Source organism: Pezoporus flaviventris, unplaced genomic scaffold (assembly GCF_033815535.1).
Source record: "Pezoporus flaviventris isolate CSIRO_AGI_PZ_B2104156 unplaced genomic scaffold, CSIRO_AGI_Pfla_v1 ptg000245l, whole genome shotgun sequence".
NCBI classification, from domain to species: domain Eukaryota; kingdom Metazoa; phylum Chordata; class Aves; order Psittaciformes; family Psittacidae; genus Pezoporus; species Pezoporus flaviventris.
The window spans coordinates 166,063-178,386 of NW_026892792.1; the positions used below are offsets into that span (position 1 = coordinate 166,063).

At 56.4% G+C, this 12,324-nt stretch overlaps 1 long non-coding RNA gene across 1 annotated transcript in view; it reads right to left on the reverse strand.

Moving 5' to 3' along the window:
- LOC133263079 (uncharacterized) overlaps positions 1-12,324 on the reverse strand; it is a 112,379-nt gene that overhangs the window by 66,588 nt on the left and 33,467 nt on the right. Inside the window, exon 2 of the long non-coding RNA XR_009741439.1 lies at positions 11,001-11,087. This is a non-coding gene — a long non-coding RNA (uncharacterized LOC133263079). The remainder of the gene's footprint in view (positions 1-11,000; positions 11,088-12,324) is intronic.

Sequence of the window (12,324 nt, forward strand, 5' to 3'; positions counted from 1 at the left end):
CTTGTGAGACCTCACCTGGAGCATTGTGTGCAGTTCTGGTGTCCTCAACATAAAAAGGACATGGAACTGCTGGAACAAGTCCAGAGGAGGCCACGGGGATGATCAGGGACTGGAGCACCTCCCGTATGAAGACAGGATGAGAAAGTTGGGGCCGTTCAGCCTGGAGAAGAGAAGGCTGCGTGGAGACCTCATAGCAGCTTCCAGTATCTGAAGGGGGCCTATACGGATGCTGGAGAGGGACTCTTCAGTAGGGACTGTAGTGATAGGACAAGGGGTAACGGGTTAAAACTGAAACACGGGAAGTTTAGATTGGATCTAAGGAGGAAATTTTTTCCTGTGAGGGTGGTGAGGCCCTGGAATGGGTTGCCCAGGGAGGTTGTGAATGCTCCATCCCTGGCAGCATTCAAGACCAGGTTGGACGAGGCCTTGGGTGATATGGTTTAGTGTGAGGTGTCCCTGCCCATGGCAGGGGGTTTGGAACTGGATGATCTTCAGGTCCTTTCCAACCCTAATTATTCTATGATTCTATGATTGATTGAATGATGGGGTTGATTGAAGGATATGGTTGATCGAAGAATGGGGTTGATTGGTGATGGTGGTTGATTGAAGGCTGGGGTTGATTGAAGGCTGGGGTTGATTGAAGATGTTTTGATTGAACAATGGTGTTGATTTGCGACTGGGGTTGATTTAAGGATGGAGTTGATTGAAGAACGGGGTTGCCAGAAGGGTGGGGTTGACTGAAGGATAGTGTTGACTGAAGAATGGGTTTGATTGAAGGATGGGGTTGATTTGTGACTGGGGTTGATTGATGTATGGGGTTGTAAATGATTAACTTCAAGGACGTTAGGCTTTGTTAGCAACTATTATGATGATGGCTTGACTTGATTTGGGAGGGGCTTTACCCACGCTTACTACAAGTGCGCTGCTGACTAAAAAGCCAAGGAGCAGTGGGTTTTTTAGGTGAGGCACAGCATGCGCAGAACTGGCCCCGTCCTTTACGCCTGATGTTTGTCTGCCAGGGCCTAGCGAGCTTGGACGGTGACAGCAAAGTCCTCCGGTCGCAGGCTTGGTTAGAGTGTCCTTTTCTGAGATGGATGGCCTTACAGGGCCCAACGAGCTCCGTCTGCCCGGTTTGAAGTTAGAGCTGTCCTTCTCCTAGGATGGCTGCCCCAAGGCTGGTGAGCCCATCCTGCCCATGGACACACTTTGTCTGCCCCTTCAGTTGAGACCGGTCTGGAATGGGAGACCCTACCGGAGGCATGAGCCACCACCAGCGTAGCTCCCAACCTCACTGGGGCATGCAGGCTCTTCCCCCATGACAGGGGGGTGTCCGTGAAAGAGATAACCCCAGTATACCCCATTATACCCCATGATAACCACATTATAATCCATTATAACCACATCATAACTCCATTATACCCCATTATACCTCGTTATCCCCCAATATACCCCATTATACTCTATCATAACCACATTATAACCGCATTGTAACCCCTTTATATGCCATTATAACACATTATGCCCAATTATAACTTTATTACAACACATTTTAATCTATTATACCCTATTATACCGCCATTATACCCCGTTGTACCCTATTATAACCAAATTATACCCCATTATAACCCCATTATTACCCATTATACCCCATTATAACCCCATTATTACCCATTATACCCCATTGTAACCCCATTATAACCCATTATACCCCATTGTAACCCCATTATACCCTATTATAGGCCATTATAACCCAATATAACCCCATTATACCCCATTGTAACCCCATTATAACACATTATACCCAATTATAACCTTATTACAACCCATCATACCCTCTTATACGGCCATTATACCCCATTATAACCCAATTATAACCCATTATAACCCAGTATATGACCCTAAAAGTGCTGGTTTCACCCCAAAATGATGTTGAAAGCAAAGGAGCCTTTAATGGTGGTGGGGTGGGCTCTCAGCCCCAGCGCCAGCAGCAGCCCCAGGGTGCCGGGTCAGGGCAGCAGCAGCGGAGTTGGGGGGGGTCTGGATGGAGCTGGATTGGGGCTGGATGGAGCCGGGACGGGTCCAGATGGAACCGGATTGGATCCGGATGGAGCCGGATTGGGTCTAAATGGAGCCAGATCGGATCTGGATGGGGCCGGGATGGGTCCGGATGGAGCCGTGTTGAACTCCGATGGAGCTGGATTGGGTCTGGATGGAGGCGGACCGGACCCAGATGGGGCCGAATGGGATCGGGATGGAGCTGAATTGGGTTGGGATAGGGATGAATCATATTGCGATGGAGACGAATGGGATTGGAATTGGACTGCACTGGGTCCAAATGGAGCTGAATGGGGTCAGGATAGGGATGAATGGGATTGGGATGGGACCAAATTGGATCTGAATGGAAACGAATGGGATTGGGATGTGGCTGAACTGGGTCCAAAAGGAGCGGAACTGAATCAGGATGGGACCGAATGGGATCGGGATGCAGCTGAATAGGATTGGGATGGGACTGAACTGGGTCTAAATGGAGGGGAACTGAATTGGGATGGAGCCGAACTGGGTCTGGATGGAGCCGAACTGGGTCTGAATGGAGCCGAATGGGATTAGGATGGGACTGAGCCAGATCAGGATGGAGCCCAATTGGGTCTGAATGGAGCTGAATGGGATTGGGATGGAGCTGAATTGGGTCCAAATGGAGCCGAACAGGATCGGAATGGGACTGAATTGGATCTGAATGGAGCCGAGTGGGATTGGGATGGGACTGAACTGGGTCATTCCGGAGCTGTGGATCATGCCAGAACACTGGATCCTGTTGGAACACGAACCGATCCTGATGGAGCCGAACCAGATCATGCCGGGATATTGGATCATTCCGGAGCATTGCATCACGATGGAGCCAAACTGGATCATCCTGGATTCCTGGATCATTCTGGAGCCATGGATCATTCCAGAGCTCTGGATCATTCTGGATCCCTGCATCATCCCGGATCCCTGGATCATTCTGGATCCCTGGATCATCCCAGATCCCCGGATCATGCTGGAGCCGCACCAGGCTCTCTGGGAGCATGGAATCGTTCCGAAGCACCGGCTCATGCTGCAGCTCCCCCTCATTCCAGAGCCCTGGATCATCTGGGAGCACTGGATCCCATTGGTATCGCAGCTCCTGGTGCTTGGGAGCAGATCCTATGGGATCTGGATCCGGATGCTCCACACATGGACACGGATCCAGGTCCGGGTCCAGTTGCGGGGGAGAGCGCTGACACAGACACGAAATTCCATGGGGCTGGAAGAGTGGAACCGGGCTCCAGGAGGGAGGGCTCTGGGGTCGGGGGGAGAGTCACCATTGCCCACCATTGCCCCTCATTGTCTCCATTGACCTTATTACCCATTACCCCCCTTTACCCCCATTGCCTCCCATTACCCCCATTGCCCCTGTTACCCCATTACCCCCTATTACGCCATTGCCCCCCATTGCCACCCGTTACCCTCATTCCCAACTCACTTCCCACTGCTCCACACTGGATCCAAAGATCTGGCTGGGGATGTCCCGGTCCCGCCGCGCATCTGGTTGCGGCTCCCATTGAGGCTCCAGGGGCCGCCGGTTCGAGCCCCGAGCTCCCGGGTTCAGGTCCCGGTGCCCCCGGAGCAGCGGCGAGAGCCGGGGAGGGAAGCCCCGGTGTCCCCCCCCACGGAGCAGCGCCCCCAGCACCGAGCGGCGCCGCTCCCGTAGCAGCACCGGCGCCCGGTGCAACAGCGCCCCCAAGCGGGCGGCCAGGACCCGAGCTATGGGGTGTTGGGGGGCGGGCATTGGAACCCCCAAGTTAGGGGGGGGCCCCTTTGTGGCCCCCAAGTCATGGGGCGGGGTCTGGGGGTCCCCGCTTGTGCCCTCCCCCAAGTTATGGGGCGCCCCCTTCGTGCCCCCCAAGGTATGGGGCAGGCTCAGGAAGTCCCCTATGAAGCCCCCCAAGTTATGGGGTGCCCCCTTTGTCCCCCCCAAGTTATGGGGCGGGGCCTGCGTCCCCCCTATGGAGCCCCCGTTTGTGCCCCCCAAGGTATGGGGCGGGGTGTGGGGGTCCCCCTTTGTGCCCGCCCCCAAGTTATGAGGCGCCCCCTTTGTGCCCCCCAAGCTATGGGGTGGGGTCTGGGTCCCCACTATGGAGCTCCCGTTTGTGCTCCCCAAGTTATGGGGCGGGGTCTGAGGGTCCCCCTTTGTGCCCTCCCCCAAGTTAGGGGGCTCCCCACCTGTGGAGACCCCCAAGTTATGGGGCGGGGTCTGGGTCCTCCCTATGGAGCCCCGCCCCACGTGACCCGAGGTGACCTCGCGGGCGAAGAGCCCGCGGGGGTGGGGCAGGAGGCGGTGCTGGGTGATGACCACGTGACGTGGGGGGGGGAAGGGGCTGCGGGGGGCGCGCAGGGGCCAGGATCGGGCCCGGGCCCCCTTCCCCCACCTTGCGCGCCCCAATTTGGTCCCGTCCAGTTCCCGCCGTGTGCGGCGGTGGCGGCGGCGCGGGGGGGGAGGGGAGCGGTGGCGGCTCATGGGAACAGCCTGGGGGGGGGGGGATGGGGGGGGAAATAGGTGGGAAATGGGGGGAAAAGGAGGGGAAATGGGGAGGAAATGGGAAAAGGGGGGAAATGGTGGGAAATGAGAAATGGGAGGGAAATGGGGGAAATAGGGGTAGGGGGAAATTGGGAGTAAATGGGAGGGAAATGGAGAGGAAATGGAGGGGAAATGAGGGAAAAAGGAGGGGAATTTGGGAGGAAATGGAAGAAATGGTGGGAAAGGGGGGAAATGGAGGGAAAGTGGGGGAAAATAGGGGAGAAATGGAGGAATGGCAGGAAATAGGGAGGAAAGGGTGGGAAATGGGAGGGAAATGGGAAGGAATAGCAGGAATGGGGGGAAATGGCAGGAAATGGGGGAAATGCAGAGGGAATGGGGGAAATGAGGAGAAAAAAGGGAGGAAATGAAGGTGAGGAAATGAAGTTCTGAAGTTTGATCCCCCAAAGGGCCGCAGTTCGCCCCATGGAGACCCCAGGATCCCCATTGCCCCTCCACTTACCCCCCATTGCCCCCCATGCCCCCATTGCCCCCCATTACCCCCACATTGGCCCCATTGCCTCCATTACCCCCACTGCCCCCATAAACCCCACACTGGCCCCACTGCACACCATAGCCCCCGATTGCCCCCATTGCCCCCCATTACCCCCCATAGGCCCCATTGTCCTCCATTGCCCCCCCGCCCGCCCCACCTCTCCTCGCACCTGCGGCCGTTACAGGGGGCGGAGTCAGCTGAGGGGAGCGGGGAGGCTACTCTCCCGCCCTGCGTTCTGATTGGCTCTGCGGTGCAGTGGGCGGAGCCAGGAGCTGATTGGCTGCTGTGGAAGTAGGCGGGGCGACAGGAACAGAGCGCGCTTTGGCCGGTGGGGGGTAGAAAGGAGGGAGATGGGGGGCGATGGGATCCCTATGGACCCCTATAGAACCCTATGGGGCAGGGACAGGATCACACCCACTGCTGGCTCCATGGCTTTATATGGGGGCAATGGCAGTAATGGGGCAATGGGAGCAGTTTGGGGTAATGGGGGCAATGGGGGTAGAGGGGGGTCTCGGGGTCTCGAGCTCTGCCCCCTGCAGCCCCCCGCGTCCTGGTACTGGCGCAGCTGCTGCTCCCCCCTCCAAGGGACTCGTAAAGAGACCCCCCCCCTCCATGGTTAGACCCTGCAGGGACCCATAGAGACCATAGAGAGACCCATAGAGACCATGTAGACCCATAGAGGCCCATAAAGACTATAGGGAGACACAGAGACTCATAGAGACCTGTAGAGCCCCTTAGAGACCATAGAGACCCATAGATACCTACAGAGACCCTATAGAGATCCATAGATACCCCATAGACACCCCAGAGAGCCCGAAAGCGACCCAAAGTGAACCATAGAGACCCATAGAGACCCATAGCCTACAGGGACTACAACCCTGATCATGCAACGCTGCTCCCATAGAGCCCCATTATGACGATGCTCAGCCAGGACTACAATTCCCATCATGCCCCACGCTGGCCATAGAGACCCGTTATGGCTTTGCCCAGGAGAGGACTACAACTCCCATCATGCAACGCGGCACCCAGAGAGCCCTGTCATGGCGTCGCCCAGCCTGGACCACAACTCCCATGATGCAGTGCGACACCCATACAGCACCATTAAGGCGCCGCCCGGCTTGGACTACAACTCCCGTCGTGCCGCGCGGCGCTCCCAGCGCGCCAATTTCGCACATCATGGCGGAGCTGGAGCTCCCCTCCGATCCCGACCTGCGCAGGTTGGAGCCCGCGGGACCCCCCAGTGGGGGCTTTTGGGGTCCTGGGGGGGTTGGGGTGCTCCTGACCCCCTCTCTTTGTCTCCCCCCCACCTCCAGGCTGTGCACGGGGCCCTGTGCCCCCATCCGGGAGTACATCATGGGCCACGTGCGGCACCCGCGGTGAGGGGGGCACCCCAACATCTGGGGGGGAGGAACTGCAACATCTGGAGGGACCCCAAACCTCGGATCGGTCCCTAAAATACATGGCGGGGGGGGGGGGGTGTGTGTTCCTATAGGAATGTGATGAGGATCAAAGGGAACCTGCTGTGGTACCTGCTGCACCCCAAAATGCGGGGGGACCCCCAAGCTCATTGGGGAGCCTCCAAAACCCCTCAGGCCCCCCCCAAAATTCCACTGGGATCGCAAGAACCCCAGCACCCCCCAATTCCCCCTTGTGACCCCCCCAACCCCTTTTCTTTACCCAGATCCATGCACAGGAGCCCAAATTCCTTTAGGACCCCTCCAAATCCCATTGGGATCCCCAGGAACCCCCAGTTCTCTCCCATGATCCTCCCCGACCCCCCCCCAACCCCTCCTTTACCCCCCCCCCCCCAGGTTTCCTCCTTAACTCGGGGCTCAGGTACCAGCACTTCAAGGAGATTCAGGTTTGGGGGGCAGGGTGGGGAGCGTTAGAGGGTTTTGGGGACCTCTATGGGGTTTTGGGGAGTTTCACAGGGACCAAAACACCCCCCTGCACCCCAAAACCATCCCCCTGCATCCAAAAACACCCCCTTTGCACTCCAAAACCATCCCCCCTGCACCTCAAAACAACCCCCTGCATCCCAGAACGCCCCCCTGCACACCAAAACCATGCCCCCTGCATACCAAAACACAACCCCTGCACCCTAAAACCACCCCCATGCATCCCAGAAGCCCCACGGCACCCCAAAACCACCCCCCTGCACCCCAAAACACACCTCCGCATCCCAAATCTACCCCCACTGCACCCCAAAACAACCCCTTGCACCCCAAAAGCACCCACTGTGCACCCCAAAACCACCCGATGGATTCCCCCATGCACCCAAAACCCTCTCAAGGACCCCCCCGAATACATCCTGCAGCCCGGTTTCCCCCCCTGCAACCCAAAACTGCCCCTGGGCCCTACCCCATGATCTTTTCCTCCCCACTCCTGAACCCCAGAACCCTTTAGGGACCCCCTCTATACTTTAAACCCCCCTGGGTTTCCTTCTGAAGTGGGGGCTGGGCTCATAGGGGTCCTTAAAGCCCCCCCCCACTCTCCCTAAACCCAGTGCTGGGACCTTTTGGGGTGCCCCCAAGCCCTCCATGGTCCCTGCAGTCCTTTTGGGGTCCCCAAAATGGGATCTGGACCCCTTTGGGCCCCCCAAACTCCCCTCAACGTTTGGCTTTGGGTCCCCCTTGCCACCAGGTTGATGCTGGAGACCGCGGGGCTCTCAGGGGCTCGGGGGGCCCAGATCCAGCAGGGCCCAGAGCTATGGGGCAGCCCCATGGACTCCCCAGAAGCTGCCCTATGGCCACTGAGGAGGCAGCTGCAGGAGGGGAAGCAGCGGCTGGTGGGTGCCAACGGGGGAATATGGGGATTTGGGGGGGGTCTGGGAAGTGGAATTTGATGGTTATGGGGAGGGCTTGGGGTCCCTAAAGGGTCCCAGCGCCGCTTTTTGGGAGGGATGAGGGATATTTGGGGGTCCTGGAGGAGGATTTGGGGTCTATAGGGGATGACATGGGGGAGTTTGGGGCTTTGGGGGGATTTTGGGGGTTCAGCGGTGCTGGGAGGGGGATCTGTGGGTTATGGATGGGTTTGGTGTTAAGGGAGAGGCTTGTGGGGAAATATGGGGCGATATTTAAGGTGTTTGGGGGTCTTGGAGGGTATTTGGGTCCCTCCCATGGCTTTGGGGTCCCTCATTTCCTTGTGGCCCCCCTCCCCCCACATAGTAGGACCTACAGTAATGGCCCATAAATGAAGTAGGTCCTGTCCCAATACCCTGTCAATAGAGCAGATCCGACAGCAACCGTACATAAAATAGGTCCTACGTTAATGAGTGAGTAAATACAGGAGGTCCTGGCACAGCACCATGTAAATACAGGAAGTCCTACAGTAAGAACGTGCAAATACGAGTGGCTCTATGTTAATGACATGTAAATAAAGCAGGTCCTCCACTAAAAGGACACAAATTAAGTAGGCCCTACATTAATAACATGTAAATGAGGAAGGGTCTATGTTAGTAACATGTAAATCAGGTCCGCCCTGCATGAACTGCATGTGAATAAAGCAGGACCTACGCTAATTGCATGTAAATAAGGGGGGGGGGGGGTAATGATGGTGGGATGAGAAAGGGGGAGGGATGGAGGGAGAGGGGGAGAAATGGCAGGAATGTGGGGAATGGGGGTGGGAAAAAGGGGGAGGGGGAATGGGGGGGCAAAAGGGGGGGAGGGGAGAAGATGGGGATGTGGTGGGTTTCCTTCTGTCCTGGCTGAGCCTCTCCTCTGTCACTGTCCCCCACTGCCTTTTGTCCTCCCACCAGGCACCACGGTGAGGAGCCTGGCTCTGTATTCTCCATGACCTCCTTGTCTCTACAGGCAGCCAGTCCCCAACAGCCTTCCCTTCCCAAGATCTCAGGTCCCCATCAGCCTCCCCTTCTCCAGGCTGGAGAAGCCCAGCTCCCCCAGCCTCTCCCCACAGGCACCGTGATCCAGTCCCTGCCTGTCCTGAGGGCCCGTTGCTAAACCCACTCCTGCTTGCCAATAGTGTTCCTGAACTGGGGATCTGAAACCTGGATGGAGGATTCCAGATCATCCCTTCCCTTGTTCTCCTGCCGTGCTCCTGCTCATACAGCCCACGATGCTGCTGTCCTCCCTTGCTGCCTCCTGTCCAGCTCCTGCCCACCCAGACCTCTCCCATGGGCTCTTCTCAGCCAGGCAGCCCCAGCCTGTGCCATTGCAGGGCAGTCCCCTGCAGGGACCCCTGTGTTCCCTGCTCCCCTGCCCAGGACACCCCGAGAGCTCTGCAGCCACCCCATGCCATCCCATCTCCCCACACCAGCACAACAGCCCCAGGCCTTGGGTTCCCCAAGAGCTCTTCCTGCTGCAGGCACAGAGCAGCCATCCCAGAGCTGGAGCAGCCAGAAAGCTGCTTTCATTCCCCTTCATTCCTGACGTGTGAGGACATATCACAGAGAAGAAGTTGCTGCAGGACCATTTATTTTACTCAAATACAATGAGAGACCCCATTGACAGAAAGTCTGTGGTCAGTAAAGTTGGGCAGATACTGACGTAGCAGGGGATGAAAACTGACATGTCTTTGAAGACAACATCATCACAAGTGGAAGAAGGAAAACAAGAGGTGGCAACACAGGAAAGACAGACGTGGCCCGTCATCAGGTACACTGGGACCCCTTTGCAGAGGAAGGAAGGCAGTGTATGGGTGCTCAAACACATCCAGTCAGCAGCTTCCTCAGAGCATCCTTGGGTTCCTCTGGCTGTAATGAGGAGGTTCACTGCTGTAGGTGCCACTGAGGACAGCACTGACACCACCAGATTGAGGGCTGGGGAGGAGATGGAGGCGGACAAAGATACTGCTGGGCTTTCAATATCCCAGTGCTCCCAGTCTCTTCCACAAGTCTTCCTGCTTGCAGCTGTGCTCAACTCCCAATGCCTCCCAGTGGTCCCACTACCTGCTGCAGGTGCTCCCAGTCCCTCTCAGTCCTTCCCAGTCCCTCCCAGTGCTCCCAGTTCCTGCCGCAGGTGCTCGTACTCATCCCCCACAAAACCTCCTTGGTCTTTTTGGGGAGAGACCCCAAATTAGGCACCCCTCAATAAGGGGCTGCCTCCCAGCTCCCTGATACAAGGGGGGGGGGGGGGGTTGGAATGCCCCATGGGATGTAGTTTGGGGAAAACAAGGAGCAATTTGGGGCTGGTGGCTTTGAGGGTGGAGCAACATTTTTAGGGCTCCTCCAGGATTTTGGGTCCCTGGGTTCATTTGGGGTTGGAGGCCCCAGGATGATGGGAGGTGCAGGTGACTTTTGGATGCCCCAGGCACCCCATTTGTGTGTCCTGCCTGCTCTTGTGGTGCTTCAAGCAGCTTTCTCCACGGCCCTGTGTCTCTGTGCACTCCCAGGGCATCCTGGGGATACCCCTAGAGAATCCCAGAGAATGCCTGCAGCACCTCCAGAGCACCCCATGGACCCAGTCAGAGCTCATGCATCACAATGACCTTGGGGACATGGAGACCACAGGGGTGGCTGATTCTGGAACTCCCCGTGTTCAGGTGTGTGAGGTCACAGAACCCCACAGAACCCTCCAGCAGAGGCACCGGGAGACGACAGCTGCCCCACGGAACACAAGCTACCGGTGGAGGAGGCAAGAGCAGCTCCTCTGGTGGTTCCCGTCTTGGTGTCTCGGAGCTGGTGATGCCTGTGGACACAGGAGTGTGGAAGGAGGTGGGTGGCGATGGCGATCTTGGGGTGCTGTAGGAGTTGCCAGAACACCTCAAGAGACTTCCCCAGAGTGGCTGCTTTGGACTCGGTGTGTGAGTTGGGCTGGCTGAGCCCTATCCCTGGCAGTGTTCAAGAGTAGGTTGGACACAGGCTTGGAACAAGCTGCTCTAGTGGAAGGTGTCTCTGCCAGTGCCAGGGGTTGGGAGTGGGTGAGCTTTCAGGTGCCTTCCACCTTAACCCACTCTGGGATTCCATGATTCTCTGCTGTGCCAATGTCGGTCCCTCTCCACTCCTCGTAGGTGGCCGTGACGCCCTGTTCCATGGCCCACCTTGAGCTGTGACCCCTCGCACGCTCCACCTCCGGACCAAAGGCACTGAGGAAGAGCAGTCAAACAAACCAAAACACCACAAAAACTAGCCCAAGACAACCTCACCATTCTTCTTCTATGGGATACAGGGTCAGAGCCCCAAAACAGGACAAAAACATCCCAAAACCACCCTGTCCTGCTTCTCCTATGGTATACAGGGTCAGAGTCCAAAAACAGCCCCCCAAAACCGCAAAACCACGACAAAACCACCCCAAAACCACCTTGTCCTGCTTCTCCTGTGGGATACAGAGTCAGAGCCCCAAAACAGACCCGAAACAAGCCAAAACCACTCCAAAATCACCTTGTCCTGGTTCTCCTATGGGACACAGGTCAGAGACCCAAAACAGGACAAAAAAAACCAAACCCACCCCAAAACCACCTTGTCCAGCTTCTCCTATGGGACACAGGTCAGAGACCCAAAACAGTTAAAAACCAGGCCAAAACCAGGATAAAAACACCCCAAAACCACCCCAGAACGCCCCATAAAACACCCTGCTCTGCTTCCCCATGGGATACAGGGTCAGAGCCCCAAAACAGGACAAAAACACCCCCAAAAAAAACAAAAAGCTGCCCCAAACCACCTTGTCATGCTTCTCCGATGGGATACAGTTTCAGAGCCCCAAAACAGCCCCAAAACACCCCAAAAACCAGCCCAAAACACCCAAAACAGCCCCAAAACAACCAAAACCACACCAAAACTACCTTGTCCTGCTTCTCCTATGAGATACAGAGTCAGAGCCTCAGAACAGGTCCAAAACAGGACAAAAACACCCAAAAACACCCAAAAACCACCCCAAAACCTTCCCCAAAACTACCTTGTCCTGATTCCTTTATGGGATACAGGGTCAGAGCCCCAAAACAGGAAAAAAACACCATAAAAAACAGCACAAAAAACACCTTGTCCTGCTTCTCCTATAAGACACAGGGTCAGAACCCTCAACAGCCCCAGAACAAGACAAAACCAACTCAAAATCACACAAACCCACCCCAAAACACCCCAAAGCACTTTAAAACTATCCCAAAATCACCTTAATCTGCTTCTCCTGTCAGATACAGGGTCAGAGACCCAAACAGGACAAAAGCAGCCCCAAAACACCCCCAAACCACTCCAAAACCACCTTGTCCTGCTTCTCCCATGGGATACAGGGTCAGAGCCCAAAAACAGCCCTAAAACAGGCCAAAACCAACCCACCCCCCC